We start from the raw sequence: 19,113 nt of genomic DNA, 5'->3' as shown, positions 1-19,113 counted from the left end.
CACTTCTTTCCTGAAAAAATTTCAGTCCTGAAAAATCCGAATATGTCTCACTTCTTATGGAAACACCCCCGTATCTTCCGTAATATTCGAGGTAGAACAAAGAAACTCTCTGAACTGATGGATATGCTCAAAATGCACCTACCACCTGAATGGGGTTGGCCAAAGTGATATACACTGTCCGCCACTCGCGATGGGACAACCCATTTTAACGGTAAAACATATTTAGGGGTAAAATAGGTTCAAAATTCCTTCAGATTCGTGATCAGGACTACCAACTTACTACGATTACACTTCTTTCCTGCAAAAATTTTAGTCCTGAAAAATCCGAATTTGTCTCACTTCTCATGGAAACACACCCGTGTCTTCCGTAATAATTGAAGTAGATTTTTTTTTTTGGTTTTGACATCAAAACATGAATGAAATTGTTTAAGAGAAATTCGACTTTTATTTTCACATAAATAATTTATTCTTTATTTTGTTGTCAGGAAAGTTATTTCTTCTCAATAAGAGAGAAAATGGTAATTTTGTATAGGGAACGGAAACATGTAATCGGTGAGGTTTTTAGGATGGTTAATGTTAGTTCATATTTTCATTTTCCCATTATTTAAAAATAAAAACAAGGATATTTTGTGGCGAAAAATGTTATGTAGTTCAAAATTCTTTCGAAGTACTACTTTCAAAATCACATTTTCAATTAAAAAACAAAACATTAATTTCAAATGATTTAACTGTTGGCAATTTTATATTTTCGTGCCTTCTATGAAATTTCCTTACAATCGAACACATTTTTCTATGCGCCTTCTATTATTTCCTCCAACTCTTCTCAGTTCTCTAGGTGTGATTTCTCTACACGCTTGTATAATTCTTGCACGGAGATCTTTCTCATTTGTTATAAACTTTATTTTTCAAGTTTCCCCATAAATAAAAATCCAGTGGAGTTAAATCTGGGGATCGTGGTGGCCATAGTACGAGAGGGCTATTGGGTCCTATCCATTTCATAGGTAGATTCCTATTCAACCAAACCCTTGTTATGCCACTATTGTGAACTGGTGAACCATCTAACTGAAAAATCATGCTGTGTCTCACATCCAAAGGTAGTTCTTCCAACACATTGGAAAATGCATTTTCGAGAAAATCAACGAATATTCGTCCGTTTAAATTTTGATCGAAAAAAAATTTCCCGATAATATTTTCATTCAGGATACCACACCAGACATTAACTTTCTGAGATATTTGGTCTCTACAATTCACCACCCAATTTGGATTTCTTTCAGCCCAAAACCTCATGTTCTGGGAAGATACAACACCGTTCGTGGTAAAGGTAGCCTCATCACTGTATAAGATATACTTTAAAAAAATCCTGTCATTGAGATAATTTCCCTGCATCCATAAACAATACTCAATACGGCGGATTTCATCTCCTTCGTGCAAAGTATGTAAAAATTTGGGTTTGAACGCATTTTATGCCTCTTCAAATACCTCCATATTTTACTGCGGCTCATATTGAGTTGAAGCGATAAGTTTCTCAAACTGATTCTAGGATCAGCTTGATGAGCTGCCAATATCGTATCATCATCAATATGATGTTTTACAATTTTTCTATCCTTTGTTACTTGGCCGGTGCTTACGAATAGATTATATATTTTATGTACAGTTCCAGCGTGTACAGCTACCTCTAGCGGGTGTCTTCTATTAAATTCAGCGGCCGCTTCACGATAAGACCTCGCCCCTTCACCAAAAATTAAACCAGTTTCAATTTTTGCTTGAAGTGACACACGTGCCATGTTGAACTTTGTCAATCAAAATGAGCTGATATCAGTTGAACTGGGAACTTCAGAAATATCAAAATATAAACAGGAACTCACGAACAGAAAACAACTGGAACACAGGAACAATATCCAATACAAATATAGGAACAATAAACACAATGGGAACAAAAACACGGCAGAAACAACAGGAACAACGGTGATTCAAAGAACAACAATACTAGAAACAACATATGCAATGAAAACTGGTCTGGGGGTTGATACAACAAGATCTTTGAACAATATTGTCAGGTTGACAGTAAATATCAATAAGCAACTGTTTTCCATGGTGATTTCAGGGCACCGCATGATTCAATGAAGCTGATAAGTTTCAATCCCTTCAAATGATTTCAGACAACAATTCAGCAATCTAAATAATCTTAATTCTACCTGTTAATCGAGTGCGATTTTTTCTTTATTATTATTATTAACAGTTGTTTCGGTGTTGCAATGAGAAGAAAGATTAATTTTGTTTCGGATGATAAAATATTTCCTCAATATTTTGATAAAGGACCCCGCACATTTTCTTATGAGAAATGGCTTGCCTTGAATTTTGCCGAAATTTTGATATATTGTAGTTCTTGATGTGCTGATTGAAAGTGTCCACAGCCAAAGCTCAGAATTGTACAGTTTTCGAGATATGAACCTTTGAATATAGATTTTTTCCATTTTTTGCAGTTGTTGCTCAACGATCGAGAGCTCTCACTTCTGGTTGGGATAGAATTTGGATGTTCAGCAACCAGAATTAGTTTTACGAATAATCTTCTTCAGTTATAATAGATGCCGCCATCGATAATTTTTCATACACTGCTTCACACTATCTGATAATCTGAGAATTTGGTGATGTGACATTTTCCTCAGATAGGCTCAAAATGGATGATAGCATCTCACAGCATCTGTATCTTTCATACCTGAGAGTACTCTCCAGATAGAATGAAGGGGTTCAGGTATTGGAAGCGAACTATTTTACGCCGTAATATTTTTTACCGTAAAAATGGGGTGTTCCATCGCGAGTGGCGGACAGTTTATATCACTTTGGCCAACCCCATTCAGGTAGTAGGTGCATTTTGAGCATTTCCACCAGTCCTGAGAGTTACATCGTTCCACCTCGAATATTACAGAAGATACGGGGGTGTTTCCATAAGAAGTGAGACAAATTCGGATTTTTCAGGACTGGAATTTTTTCAGAAAAAAAGTGTATTCGTAGTAAGTTGGTAGTCCTGATCACGAATCTGAAGGAATTTTGAGCCTATTTTGCCCCCTAATATGTTTTACCGTAAAAATGGGGTGTTCCATCGCGAGTGGCGGACAGTATATATCACTTTGGCCAACCTCATTCAGGTGGTAGGTGCATTTTGAGCATTTCCATCAGTCCTGAGAGATCCATCATTCCACCTTGGATATTACGTGCAAATCTGCACACATAGTTCAAATTGTATACTTTTTTTTATATTTTTTGATTATATCCACTTTGAATGATAACTCATATTGAGTGAAAATTGACATGTTCGATACTACATATTTGGTCTAGGATTTTTTCTTTATTTAATAATTACCAACAGTGTTAAATATTTTGAACTGATTATTTTTCCAACTCACAACTAGTTAATGAAATAATGAATAGGTGCAAAACCTCATACAGCCAAAACTGGTTATGGATATTTTATATGCCACCTCTGAAATATTGAATTATGTAATAATGTTCCAGTGTGTATTCATATCATTCAGAAGCGACTCTTCACAAATCTGTTATTTTTGATATTCATTTCATATTATTCACTAAGAAATAATTACCTACCAGGTCCATCATGTAGCATCAATGATAGTGATGGCTGACAATCACTTTCAGAGATTGAAGTCAATTTTTATTTGAATATCAGGAACTAATAATGAAATATTTAGATTCCACATTAGTGTCATAATAATAACAACATTCAATGTATGGTGTTTTCAAAACTGATTTTTATTTTGTGAAATAGAGAAGTGGAAAAATTACTGTAGCCTAAAATCGTTTACAAACAGAAGAAAGTGAGGTTAACACTTTATTTTAACTATCTAACTACTCTATGAAACATACAGTGAGCGATTCACTTCAGTTGGACCATTATTCAACTTTGAAAAATTATAGTAAATGTTTTCGCTTGTTTCTCTTATGAAAGCATAATTTTCTTCAGTATTGCAGGCCATCTTTCCATTGCAAAATTTCAAAATTTTAGTTTCAGTTTCAGACACTTGCTAGGCCCAAAAATGAAACCAAATCCTGCGACATGAACCTATATCGCAAACTGTTGAATTTTACTCAAACATATGATGAAAATTGGTATCTTGATGAAAAGTTGTGTGGTCGTTATTAGGAACATTGGCTTCTCATCAGTCAATACTTCAGTATGAAAATACCAGTGGAAAAGAATATACTGGAGCCATTTTTCCTAAATGGGTTTTCAATTGGATATTCAATTAGTCTTGTGTTGATATATTGAATTGATACTTGATGTCTGAAGTTATATTTTTCATGATCACTATACAGGGTGTAACATGAGTACGTTGAAATATTCGAGTGACGTATTCCTGAGATGATTTTAAGAAAAAAAGTCTATATGAACTTGTGTCCAAAAATGCTTCGTTTCGGAGATACGGGGTATCGAAATCTAATTTTTTTGTTCGCTTTTTGAAAATAACTCTTGCAAAAAATTAATTATTCGCACGAAATTCGGTAACCGGGGTTTTTTTGACGTAGGAAATCATAATTTCGTATTGATTTTCATGTAACATCTAGAGGGCGCTGCGTACACTGTCATTATTTATTTAAAATTGGCCTAACTCTTTTGACAGTTAACTTCTGGTACTTTTCATGAAAAAACCTAATTCCCACATATTTCCCAAGTAAAAAAGGTATACTTCCTCAACAACGCTAGAGATGATCGTTTTCGAGATATTTACAATTTTCTATATCGATGCATATTACTTTATTTTGATTTCAATAATTTCTGTCACTCTTCGCTTGCAAATTGAGTTGATTAAATCGAGTAGATTATGAAAGTTTGTTAATGAAAATAGAAGTTCGCGGTCACATTTTTAACTATTAATTGACAAATTCACAGTTCGGAGTTTATAAAGTGATTTTTTGGTACCATGCCCAACTTTACGAATGCTGAAATGGCTGGTATGGTTTTTGCATATGGCTTGGCTGACGGAAATTCAGGCGAGGCCAGACGCATCTATCAGGAAAGGTATCCCCAACGCGTGACTCCTTGTGCAGCGACATTTGCGATTCTTTTCCGGCGACTTTCCGAATCTGGAAGCTTTGAAACAAATTCTGCAGTAGGACGGCCACGGACTATAAGAACTCATTCAACGGTTTGAAGCGCTCTTGAAAATAGGTCTTTGCTTGAGTCTTTGCTTGAGTTTTTTTCACCTTCATGCAACTCATGCTTATCGATTCTATGACTAAAATATTTTCAGCTTTCAAAAACTTCGTATTTTGTTTTTTTCATAGTAAAGCCACAGTTTCGACATCTATCCGAAACTAACTCCAATATTTCTTTCGCGAGTCGGTAGCTGGTTGGGTTGGCGTGAGTGGTTTGTTCCACTCACTCAATCGAACACTGTGAGAGACGGTAGTTCGAGCCCAGTGTCCAAACGATCTATTTTCACTGCCTAACCTCCAACCCGTGCTAGGAATCGCACGTTAAAAGGTAAGACCTCGGTTATCAACAGCTCGCGTAAGTTTCGAGTTCTGAGAATGGTCGTTCATAGGTGGGTGACAGCTGATTGACAGAAAATAGATTCTGATAGATTTTTTTCCCACATGTTAGTTCCTACTTACCCTTGCAACCTGAATATTATTCAAGAAACAGTATACTCCCGGTATTTCCGCCAAAGTTTGTTTCATCATCAACTAAAAATAACTAGGTTTCGAAGAAATCTCGAAGGGAAGTCGAGTTTGAACGAAACAATATTGTGTGTAAAAATTGTGATGCATATCTACTCACACTGTAATTCATTTTATTTTTCAATGTTATGTTTTCTATCATGGCGATGATTCAGATGATTATTGAAACACATTTCCTCAAAGATTTTGAAAATTTTCAATTTTTTTCATGGTCCTGTTCCTATAAGACATATTTTCATACTTCTATGGACATTGAAATTGTCCTTCATTGATTCAGTCAATATATGGATGAAATGAAAACTTGATATCAAACAAAAAAACATTGTTTCATTTGACAATATAATCACTCTTCACTTTTTCAAACACCAAATCAACAACGAATACATCCATTTCTCAAATTCAACAAAATTGCCATTATCTTCTGTAAACTATGCCTACTCAACAAAACTTTTCCAACATGATTAAATATATAACTACACCTACTGAGAGTCATGACAAAGTCAGTAAAATAATTATATTATTTTACTCCGCAACGCACCGGGTCACTAGAAAGCTATCGTAGAAGCCATAAATTCATAAAAGTCGATTCTAAATTTGAATAAAAAGGCGTATTAGAGCTCCGCCGAGAGTTTGGAATTTTATTATTCCAAAGTTTGCACAACTTCCATCTTCCATAACATTGCACTTCATCTCGTTTTACAATGTCAATTCAAATTAGAAAATTTTAAATGTTTTTTCAAACTTTAGGCGAGCTTCATCTCCTGTTTATTTTGTTTCTTCATAACCAAGAAGTTCTTGTATACTCTTCGTTCCATTTACATTCAATCTTTATTACTTCAGAACTTTCTAATTATGTTCGATGTGGTTTCAGATGATAGCTACGTTTTGCATTTCAGTTCGATTTTGATTAATCATCTTAACATATAATACAATTATAGAAAGGAGTAATGATGTGAATGAAATAAATATAGCAATTTTTTCATGTTTTTTTATGATGTGACGGTTCTGGCCATACTCAAAATTTCAATCATATTCTGTATGTACTTGCCATATATGCCATCGCATACTTTTTTTAAACTCATCTTTATTCAAATGTTTAAATTGTTTGATGTTTTGGAATTCAAATGAAATAAAATAACATAGACTTTCACAGCAATAGCCACAAAATAGAAACAACAAAATCAGTAAAGTAATGTTATTCGTTTCTCATACTATTCACTCAACCTTTCAGAATATTTCAATCGACACTCATCTTCATTTCGGAAGTCTTCTTTCAAAGCAAATAGAATCTGATTGTATCCTTGGTGAAAAAAAGCCACAGTCAACCTATAGACACATCGGGAAATTTGTGGAAAATCTCAAGATTTAGGGTCCCAAGAAATCCATGTGGTGATTGTTAGATCAATGGTCAATGATCAACAATCAATGGTGAAACTGTCTGGTGGCCGGCTCAAGCATATAGTGGAAGCCTTGCCTTGCTATCTTTGGTGTCATCATCATCCCAATATCAGCGGCCATGGAAACCCTTCCAGACTCACTATCTCTCTACACATCATTGAAAAAAGAGGGTAGATGGACAATATTCATAATTATGCATATTACCAATTGGCAAATAACAGACTAATGCCGTGCCTAGCTTACTTAAGCCGACATTCAAAGTAACAGCATTCTAGGGATGACTTTCGACACAATACATCCAATTGACAACTGCGTCTTAACTCAAACAGAAGATTGTGTCAAATACTAAGGAGAGCAACTCCGAGTGGAACAGATACTAGGAGAAACTAACTTTCACTACAGAAAGGGTTCGAAAACTATGTCACGTTCTGGTGGTTCTGGTATACAGTTGCAAACCCAAAACATAGATATAAATCTGCCTAGGGAAATATGCAACCTTCTTTCGAGCGGAGACCTACGATATTCATTTGTGTGTTGAAGAGATGAGCAGACAAAAATTGCAAGCGACAGCCAAGCCGCTCTGGAAGCATTTGGTGGAAGTCAATAGTAATATGCCAAAGAAATCTCTCCAATTGGAAGATTCAACAGAATGTCTTCAGTCAGGATTCTTTGCCCCACTGGGAAAAGAAGCTGCTGACCCTCTTGCAAGACAGGGTATTGCAAGCGATTACAGATGACCATAATCTGCCGCATCGCGTTAGGCTTCGCCAAATTGACACATATGTTTATATGTAGAGTAGGGAGGGTGAGTGTAAGCCGACAGCGCTTAGTCACATGTGACCCATTGTAAATCCTCCCAAGGAGTTGTCCTCCGAGGTCATCGTCCATCCTGTCCTTTCCAGGAAGTTGGACAGGTCACTGGGAGACATCTCCTTTATATAGGCAGGTGTAGGCCAAGACTCGCCGAGCACACACTCTCTTATTGTAGATAATTCCGGGCCCTCGCATAGGACATGCCTGACAGTATCATCTTCCTGTTCACACATCCTGCATAAAGGTGTGTCCACTAGCCCCATATTATGGAGATGTTTCCTTAGTTGACAGTGGCCAATCAGAAATCCTACTGTTAGGCGTAAATTTTTCCTGGTCATCGCCAGATATTTCTTTGGCTTCAGCTTCCCTGGGTCGCTCAAAGTGATCCTGGCAAGATTGCATCCTTTGATTGAATCCCATCTCTTCAAGGATTAAGCATAGGTGTAGTTCCACAATTAAGCATAGGTGTAGTTCCACAATTGTCGAAGTCCAGCCGCTTCCTTGGCTAAAGAGTCGGCAATGCGATTACCTTTACTCTTGTCGTGCCCTTTAACCCAACTCAGGATAATGTTATTATTAATCGAGGCTTTGGCTCGGTAGAAGGATATGTGTCCAAATGGACAAAAATCCTTCAGAATAGAGTTTGATGACAGCATGGATGACCTCCTTTGTCTAACAGTTCTTCTACAGGGCACTGTGATCTTTATTATATAAAGAAATCTGATTGTTGGAAGGCAGTGCGTGCCGTCTCTGTTGGAAAATTAATGGAAGCCTATACTTGCTTCGAATTAGAAATCCGATTCACTCTCGCCATCGGACTTGAACGATACCCACCAAATGAGTTAATCAGCTGGATTTATTTATACCAGATTATAGAATAGATCTGAGCCACAATAAACCCCGGTATGTTGCATTGTAGGTCAAATACTCCCACTTCCTTTTGACTCAACTTCCCACATCACAAAGCAAGATATTCATAATCCTCATAATTTATTTCCATCATTATGGTCAGTTTTTTTTTTTATATCATTTGAATGAAATATTTGATCAATCATAAATATATATGTTAAGATCGAAAAAAAATTGTTTTCGGACCTAGTTTTGGTAAAATCAATATCGACATCATCATCACCAATCAGTCGCCTTTTCTGTAATTCGATCCCCCCAATTTCAATACGTATTAATCACAAGTGAAAGCTGTTCTCTTGCTGGTACTCAGAAGATAAGAAAACGCAGCATCGGAGAATATGAGACCAATGACGAGCACACTTGATTGAACGTTGGCATCGGGTGACGCAGCTGTAGTTACCCATACATCAGAGCAAAGCAACAGGTAGCTGCCTTTCGGGTCGGAGTCGTGACTTCTCCCTTTTCTCCATTATCGCACCAACAATCGCGACGGATGACGTTTCCTGAAGCGTTGAAATGAATATTCAAAAAAGTGCCGGTTACCTGGAAAACAAGCTGAACGCTGCGCTGTTAAAATGAAAATGGAGAAATAAAACAGTAGAAAAGAAGCGCTTTCAACTGCGTCAATCATTCATGGTTTGAAAAATGAAATGAAGAGAAATTCACTTTCATATGTTATTTTTCTTCGATCATAGAAGCACTGTGTCTACCATATTTTCAATCAGAGTGATGCAAGTACATTTGTTTTCTACATCACGAAACATTAAGAATACATATTTTTCAATTCATTTATTTTGTTTGATATACGAAATTTTTCATGGAAAAGAGTCGAAATCATTTCGAAATTTCAAAACCATCCTAAAATACAGTTTGTTAGAATTTAACAAACTGAGTTTTGGCCTCTTTTTAGATTATCAGAATTAGTCATCAATTTCGAACACCTGGTATAATTTTTGGAAATGTTACTTTCACGAAACGATGAAGTCGGTCGTTAGCCGGTCGGTTCGACGTGGGTGCTTTGTTCACTCACTCACATCAGCCGCCGTGTTGGTCAGTGATTCAAACCCCAGGCTGAACGATCTATTTTCACTTGCTATCGATAAACCCGTGTTAGGATTCACACGTTGAAAGGTAAGACCTAGTGAGTCCTAAGCTCACACAAGTTTCGACTTCTGAGGGTCGTCGTTCGTAGGGATTAACGGAAAAACAGATTTTCTACAAATCGATAAAAGCCTAATAATTATGTTTCACATCAATTTTATGGAGGAATCACTCGAGAGCCGACTACCTAGTTTTTTTATGAGTAAATGAATGTTTATCTCGAGAACGGTAAATTTTTGGTATAGGGTTTATAAAATAACCTCATCTCGTAAAGAGGCTTCTCAAACTGAAACTGAACAATCAGGTTAGAGCCAAGTTAGCTATATTGACGTTATATGTTTACCCTCTTCATCGCCACTTTCAGGCTTGATTTTCCTAAGCGTAATATTTACACTGGAAACCGATGCTTCCAATATAGTGTGAGCAGCTCAGTTTGAGATAAGAAGTTTCATTTATTCTGATCTGAAATCAACATTTTTGTATAATAATTATAATATTTCTTCAAATTTTGTGTAAATGTAGATAATCGTATTAACAGAAATCAATAATGTGACAATAAAAATCCGAAAACTACACTCTTGGAAATTACTGTTTAAATATTTCTCTTTTTCATATACCTCGCCCCCCCCAAAGAAACTACATTGTTCCATATGTAGAAAACTGTACAAGGAAAAATTTCACTGTGTACTAAAGTCGACGAAGGAAACTTGACTGATACATTTTTAGGATGGTGGCACTTCTCGATGTACCAGAAGTGGGTGTAAATATCTTTATTATGAATTTTAGTCTGGATATCAGAAAAACAGAAGACATCACATTATAGGAAAATGTTTGAAATTGAGAAAATTTTTCCGGACCTCCATTTCGACAAAATTAATATCCAAGTCGCAATTTTGATGAGATTCTCAATTTTATATCAAGTAGTATAATCTTCAGAAAAATCACAAATTTTCTTGACTCAATCAATAAATCGTTTATTTCACAATCATCCAATTACGGATAACTTGTTTTAGGGATAAATATTTTTCAATAATTTGAGTCAAAATATACGAAGCCTTAGAAAAGCTACACGTTCTTTAAACTAAATTTCACCATATTCTGAATTTTTGTTGGGAATTCACTAAAATTTCGAGATTGAATTCGGGATAAAATGATAAAATGTCAATAATTTTATTAAAGTTTCCTCAAATTTTGACTCCAAACTCAAACTTTTATTAAATTCAGGATCAGAATCTGATTTTTTTCAATTCCAACTTTGAACTCAGAATTGAGTGAATTTCTCCTCAAGATCCCTTCTACGACTTCAAATTGTCCAAATCCATGTTGATTCAAGTTTTTGAATACAATTGAAATTATTCACAGTAACGTTTTATGATTCTTCGAAGATGAATTGATTCAATTTTGATATTTTTGGGATATTTTTCAGATTTGTGAATTATTATGCTGTGAAATACCATGCAATAAATGATTTTCAGACTCTCTATGGGTATAATTTTAAAATTGGGCGCATACGGAACGGTCATCTGGGTTACAGATTACTATGATTCATCACGTTTTTGAGTATTTAAACTGTCTTTTTCTCTAGACCAATGCATTCTTCCATGAAAAAATAACGAGCGGCATTCGTTAGTTAACATTAAAAAAAGTTAGATTTGTTATTTTTATTATTTGTGCTTTTAATTCATGATCCAATAATTTTTTATCTATCGAATAATTGATTTCATTGGCCAATTCTTGGAAGTCCCCCCATTTTGAGTCCTGTGAGGTACCGCTTATTTGAAGATATGGTAATTACCATAATTCAAATCTAATAGAGTTCAAAGATCTCTTTAAGTTTTTGAATCACTTTCCCCTCAGATTCGAAGCTAGCTTGAACGTTTAGAAAAATCGTGGATAAGTATAATCTAATCTCACTTTCGAAAAAAAAGTTCTTCCCAATCAGCAAAATATAGTTCAATTACACATCATTTCGAAACCAATAAGGAATCCAATACATACACCAATTCTGGTGTACGTTGAAACCTACATGTTGTTTCAAAAACAAGAAAATTGAAAAGATATTGATGGCCGGTTATTAGATAGAGCGCATAATTGATCTTTTTTTCTGAAGACCTGATCTTTTTGAACTTTCTGCTCAATACAGAATGAAATATGATGAAGTAAAATCTTTGGTCGGATCGAAATAACTCCATCACTTTTGTTAATATTTTTAAGTCCGTACCCTGAGAATTTCTTGTCAAACTTGTCTAGAAAAAGCATAAAATTCACCTTCTGAATGCAATATCAAAGTGAACATTTTATTATAGGTTTCAAAATGATTGTTATGCTATTCCTGTGAAACAATTTCGCGAATCTTTGTAGGCAATTATTCAAGTACTTCCATCATTTTTTTAATTCTCATGAGTGAATCTATTCGTCAATATTTCAGTTTCACGTTGTTGATATACATATTTACAAAAACATTCTGAATAGAGATAATGTCAAATAAAAAACAATTGTCGATATCCCTGCGTTTCTCACGGCATATATTTTGAAAATTGCTAATGAATAATTCGGATGAGATATGAATCCCATATCTTTTCAAGATCGAATCGATGGGTGTGTCCTTTCTGCTCAATAAATCAACTTTCCCTGTTCCCTCTTCTTTAAATAATTTAATATTATCATTTCACCGTAGAACAGCTTAGATTCAAGTCTGAGATTTCCTCTCAATAATTAAAATTATTCCGCCTGTTTCGGAACAAAAACACATGTAAAGTCAACGTTGAGGGTCTGACAACACGAAAGCTAATAAACCGGAAGGTTTAACGGCCAGTATACGAGTACGAAATGCATCCTGCAGGAGCTCTTACATATTCATCAGGGGTTATCTGTGGGACAAGCTGCGGCCTGCAGAAGACGATAAAGGAATATTTACCCAACTTACAGTCTGTAATTAAGCACACCTATATTTGCCGGGTAGATTAGATCGTGGTTTGCTCTGATACTCATTTGCATGAACTTTTGTTTGTATTAAGGTAATCGCGTCAAATCTTCCTGACATACGAATATTCCTATTCCGCCGATGGTGAGTGCGCAGATATGTCCTATTCGATATCAGCACATATCAAAACTAGGTCATCTGGATTCATCAAGATTAAGAATCAATACCGTACATCAAGATGCGTTTCAGCAGATAGATTAATTTTTCATATAGTTTTTTCTGTAAGTATAAACTTGTGATGCAGTGTTTAGAATCTTTGGTGTAGTGACGACTGTTACAGGAGTTTTATCCCAACACCAAATCGTTATTTTCAACAACACTATACTAATATTATACATGTGACAGTTTATGAGGATGGATGTATGTTTGTGGCTGATTCACGCCTAAACGACTGAACGGATTTAGACGAAACTTCACATAAATACAACTCATACATCAAAATAACATATAGGCTACAATTCACAAGGGTCATAGTATAACGATTACCATCAAGTAAGTCGACAAAATTGTTGCTCCCTGAGAACTATCTTGATATTCGCAACCTAAACTGTTGAAGTTACATGAAGAGCATGTACCGTACCGTAAGTTCTAAATGAAAATCCGCTATAGGAGATATGTACATAACATTAATATATATTACAAAAAGGATTTGAAGCTTTATAACTCCTATTTATTATATGCGAGCGCTTTCGACAGCTGGTCGTCCCATCATCATCAAGGCTCTTCTCAAACTGAACGTGTCATCCTCTTGTTTGTCCTTTTATGCGGTCCGAACAGCTTAGTGCAGGTACTGCAGCTTCTTTAGGTAAATTTGCCTGTATTTGGGTTGCATCAGCTGATATTATTTGTGTTGGATCTTCTGTAGGTATACACCCTGAAGTACCTATCTGTAGAGTAGGAAGGGTGAGTGTAAGCCCACGCACTTAGGCCACATGTGACCCATTGTACATCCTCACGAGAAGTTGTCCTCCTAGGTCATCGTCCATCCTGTCCTTTTCAGGAAGGATGGACTTGTAGGCCAAGACTCGCCGAACACACACTCTCTTATTGACGATAACTCGTTACACTCGCACAGGACATGCCTGACAGTCTCATCTTCCTGTTCACACATCCTGCATAGAGGTGTGTCTACTAGCCCCATATTATGGAGGTGTTTCCTAAGTTGACAGTGGCCAGTCAGAAATCCTACTGTAAGGCGTAGATTTTTCCTGGTCATCGCCAGATATTTCTTCGGCGCCAGCTTCCCAGGATCGCACAAGGTGATCCTGGCAAGATTACATCCATTGATTTCATTCCATCTCTTTAAGGATTTAGCATGGGTGTAACATTGTCGAAGTCATCAGGCCGTGGGTGCCACTGGGTCCTAAAATTCTTAGTCCAGCCGCTTCCTTGGCTAAAGAGTCGGCAATGCGATTACCTTTACTCTTGTCGTGCCCTTTAACCCACCTCAGGATAATGTTATTATCTACGGATGCTTTGGCTAAATCTTGGTGGCACTCTAGTACTAGCTCCGAGGTAACACGCTGTCTGTTCAAGGCTAATAGTGCTTGTCTGCTATCAGTGCAGATTGTTATGTTTTTGCCAGAAATTCCTTTCTTAGTTATTTCTTTTGTGACGATTGAGATACCAGCCAGTTCTGTTTGGACCACGCTGGTATTTCTTTCCATTCCCCACTTGATCCTTAGGCTTAGTGGCCTGGAGTACACTCCACATCCTGAGCCTTCTTTGGTTTTTGAGCCGTCTGTATGAATCCGTATTGCGTTTTCAGCATCTGACTCTGTATTCTGCGTAATTTGTATTTTGTAGGGTTTATTAAACACAAACTTGGGTTCAATTGCATCACTTGTTGTCTGCAGCAGAGGTTGCGCAGTGAGCGCTTCCCGCCATAGGCCCAGCCTCAATTGACCCATTTCTACTTCGAGGTTTACACCAACCGTGGGCAATCGTGCCATGGCCATTAACGCAACCTCCTTAACGTACCCCTGAAGTACCTAATAAACAGACGTTATGAAGCAGCTTCAAATTCTTTTTGTTACATATATTAATATTAAAATACTGAAAATGGAGGAAAATCAGTTGCATCATTCAAAAAGTATATGCAAAATACTGAGCAATCAATAAAATTGAATTAGATACTTTTTTAGAATATTTGTCAAATGCTTATAAAAATTGATGTAATTGTCATTTCAAGTATTTAATATAAGATAAACTTTATCTTTCACACTAAGTATTTGGACGCATCGTTTAAAAGTTATCACGATAAGTTCAACTTGACGCAACGCAGTAAGCTATTACGCGTCGCGTCTACTGTAAAGAGACCTGGAACGATGCGCAAGGGTAGTGAGGTGGTCTAAGCAATGAAGCGCCATCGCTGAGAACGCGATTCGAACGCGGGCATACGCGTGAGGTCAGACGTCGTAGACGGTTGTGTTAGTTTTGCGAATTTCTTTATAGGTACCTCAATTCGATTCTAGAAGCTATTCATTACTTAGTACAGTTGGCCGCGGCTAAGCCCACATGAAATTTGGTGTGTCACATCAAGTTTCGCGACAGACCATTTCAAGCAAACATTTACAATATTTTTTTATCAACCCAAAACTTCAGGTTCACAACTTCAAAACAGATGAAATACAATACAACCTTTGAACCCCCACTTCTCCCCTTTGGGATTGAAAATTCCTGATTACCTTTCTTGATGCCTATTCATGCTATACAAAGAACCTACCTGCATATTTCAAGATTCTACGACTGTACGTTAATATAAGAGTGTCAGTCAATCAATAGGTACCCGCATATACAATATCAACTGTTTCTCGCTGTTTTACCCGCGTTACCGGGATAACCTACCCTATGTGTTATTCCAGGTCATAATGTATCTACAGTGTGTCAATTTGAAAACTTCCCACCCTCAATATCTCCCTTCCAGTACATAATATGAAAAAATGGTCAGACAGGTCAACTTTATTTGCAAGGGGGACACTCTGAATGAATATTTTCAACCCTCGGGGTTCAACCCCTAGGAGGGGTGGATGTTACCCTCAGAATTTCAAATGGAAAGCGGGGTCAAGTGGCACATCATTTTGAAGGGCATTCAATTCGCTTGCCGACGGTGCCCTCATTTATTATTTTCCGATCAGCAGTATCCGAAAATGTAGTTCTAAACTAATAGAAGTAATTAGAATTGGCCTATACTAAAATGCCTGGTTATCAAGTTAGTATGCAAAGAAATACAATTTATTGACTCTCTTATAAGTAAAACTTGTGATGACGGGTCAGCTTTTCAACTTTCCATCAGGGGTAAAATTAGACAAGCCTCAAAAAATTTACATTAATTAGTTATCTGATTTCGGTGACTTTCATTTGGGTTTATTATCGGATTTAAAACTCTTATCCCTTTTTTGTTACTTCTGCTATAAAAAGTATCGTTTTTTGAGCAAAAAAGGTGTTCATCGCATTCAAACCATTTGGTAGTACTATCATTTCAGTTTCATTTGTTGAGCTGATCAGCGATACCTTAGAAAGTGTATAAATTGTAAGAATGGTTTACACTATCCAAGACCGAATTGAAATAATTTTTATTTATGGAGAGGTGGGCAAGTGCGCACGAAGGGCGGCATCTCTTTTTAATGAAAGAAATCCAAATCTTAATATAAGTCACCGGTATGTGCTTGATTTGGTGACAAAGTTTTCCGAAACTGGTTCGGTGAAGAATAAAAAAGGAATAACCCCAGAGTACTGAATGAGGATGCTCAAATTGAGGTGTTGGGAACATTTGCTGCAGAGCCGACTAGCTCCTTACGATCAGTAGCAGAACAGACGGGAATGTCACACGAGACTGTAAGGAAAGCACTGAAAATGCACAAATTTCATCCATATAAAATGCAGATTCTCCACGAGCTCCATGAGGATGATTATGACAGAAGAATAGAATTCTGTGAAATCATGACTCTTCGAATCAATGCTTTACCTAATCTTCTGTTCAATATCTGTTTCAGTGATGAATGTTCATTTTTCCTGAATGGCAATGTTAATAGGCAAAATTGTCGCTATTGGAGTGACGAAAACCCTCACAATTTTCGAGAAGGACATACACAACACCCACAAAAAGTTAATGTTTGGGCTGGTATTCTTGGAAATGCCATTATCGGACCTTTATTTTTTGAAGAAAACTTGAATGGTGATCTGTACCTAGATATGCTTCAAGCACCTATCGATCCACTTATAACTCACGAGCTCGAAACTCAAATTGATGCACACGGTAATTTACTGTTGCAGGAAGATTTGTTACATTTCCAACAGGACGGTGCGCCACCTCATTATTTTCGCCCCGTCCGACAATGGTTGAACGAGCGATTCCGGGAGAGATGGATTGGCAGAAGGGGATCAATTGAGTGGCCACCGAGATCACCGGATTTGACTCCATTAGATTTTTTTCTTTGGGGATATCTCAAATCTGTCGTTTATAAAACACAGCCCACTGATATGGATGACCTCAAAGGACGAATTACAGCAGCATGCCGGTCAATTAGTGGTGAAGTTTTCCAAAATGTTCGAGAGGAGTTCGAAAACAGACTGTATTACTGTTTAGAGCAGAATGGACAACATTTTGAACATATAATCAGATAAAGCGTAACAAGATGGTTGAAATTTGTTTTTTGCAATTTAGTATTTTTTGTTTGCACTCGATGCGTATTTCGTTAACTAAGTAGTTCTACATTCCTCTCACATCCACGAATTCGAATATTACTCAAGGGTTGGAACGATGCTACCTAGTACGATGCTCACCTTTTCCAATAGTCCATTACAATCATTTGTTTTGAATACCAACCTGAATACCAAACATCTAGTGCGGGCGAGTTTTAATCATTTATTCTTATTCACTTCTAATCACCGTTCGTTTGGAACGTTATTTTTCAAAAACTGCTCATCAAAAACTAATGAAAAAGGTATCATTGGCAAGAGAATTGAATGCCCTTCAAAATGATGTGCCACTTGACCCCCCTTTCCATTTGAAATTCTGAGGGTAACATCCACCCCTCCTAGGGGGTTGAACCCCGAGGGTTGAAAATATTCATTCAGAGTGTCCCCCTTGCAAATAAAGTTGACCTGTCTGACCATTTTTTTATATTATGTACTGGAAGGGAGATATTGAGGGTGGGAAGTTTTCAAATTGACACACTGTATATACCAGCTTATATATGAATCCTTTGAGCTGTTGCCTTGAAAAAGTAATAAACGTAAATGCATACATTACATTCATCCATCCTTACAAACTTCACACATTTATAACATTAGTAGGAGTAGGATTACCAATGTATTTCATTCTAATCCTTTAAGATTTTTTTGCTGACGCTATTCAATATTGTATAAGTGAGTACCTATTGATTAAATATGTATGATTGATGACTTGTTCACTTTATGGTAATCCATGATCACCTAAATGAAATGAATAAAAAAAACACTTTTGTCTAAATACCACTGGTAGATTTAATTTATACGACCGGTTTCGGGTCCGACCCCATTATCAAGTATAAAACTTGACCCCATTGTCAAGTATAAAACTTGATAATAGGGTCAAACCCGAAACCGTTCGTATAAATGAGATATACCAGTGTTATTTAGACCAAAGTGTTTTTTATACATTTCATTTGAGTACTTATTGATTGACTGACACTCTAATATCAACGTACAACCTAAATATGCAGGTATGTTCTTTGTATAGCGAGAATAAGCACCAAGAAAGGGAATCAGGAATTTCCACCACCAAGGGGCAAAAAGGGGTTTCAGATTTCCGTCAGTTTCAGGCTGATAAAAAAATATTTAAAATGCCCGCGGGCGAAGCCGCGGGCAACAACTAGAATACCATAAGGCTCAATGGTTGTATTATGTAGCACTCTAGAGCTCCTTAAAAATTCACCTCAATTTTTTTCATCTGAGATAGCGATCGGTATGCTATGTTTTTGGCGTCAATCAATTCAGTAACTGACAAACCATTATATAAACTTCAATTAACTCAGATAAATCCCTACAGCATTTCAATTGTTTCATAGTTAGGTTGTAGCTCAATTATTTTATAAGATGTAAATAAAGAATGTCTTCAATGCTCATACCATGACCCGAGAGGTGACTTCTTTGTTCCTATTATTCATGGTAAGCATATTATATTAAAAACAGAAAAGGGTGATGAGAGATACATATTAAATTTTCAAAAT

At 36.5% G+C, this 19,113-nt stretch overlaps 1 protein-coding gene across 1 annotated transcript in view; it reads left to right on the top strand.

Moving 5' to 3' along the window:
• Positions 1-19,113, top strand: part of LOC111509913 (heterogeneous nuclear ribonucleoprotein C) — a 650,389-nt gene that overhangs the window by 490,821 nt on the left and 140,455 nt on the right.

Source organism: Leptinotarsa decemlineata, unplaced genomic scaffold, assembly GCF_025532065.1.
Source record: "Leptinotarsa decemlineata unplaced genomic scaffold, Ldec_3_MD MMD2_tig00000035_RagTag_RagTag, whole genome shotgun sequence".
Taxonomy (NCBI): Eukaryota; Metazoa; Arthropoda; class Insecta; order Coleoptera; family Chrysomelidae; genus Leptinotarsa; species Leptinotarsa decemlineata.
The sequence above is the reverse complement of the archived record's forward strand: the minus strand, read 5'-3'. Positions and strand labels throughout refer to the sequence as shown.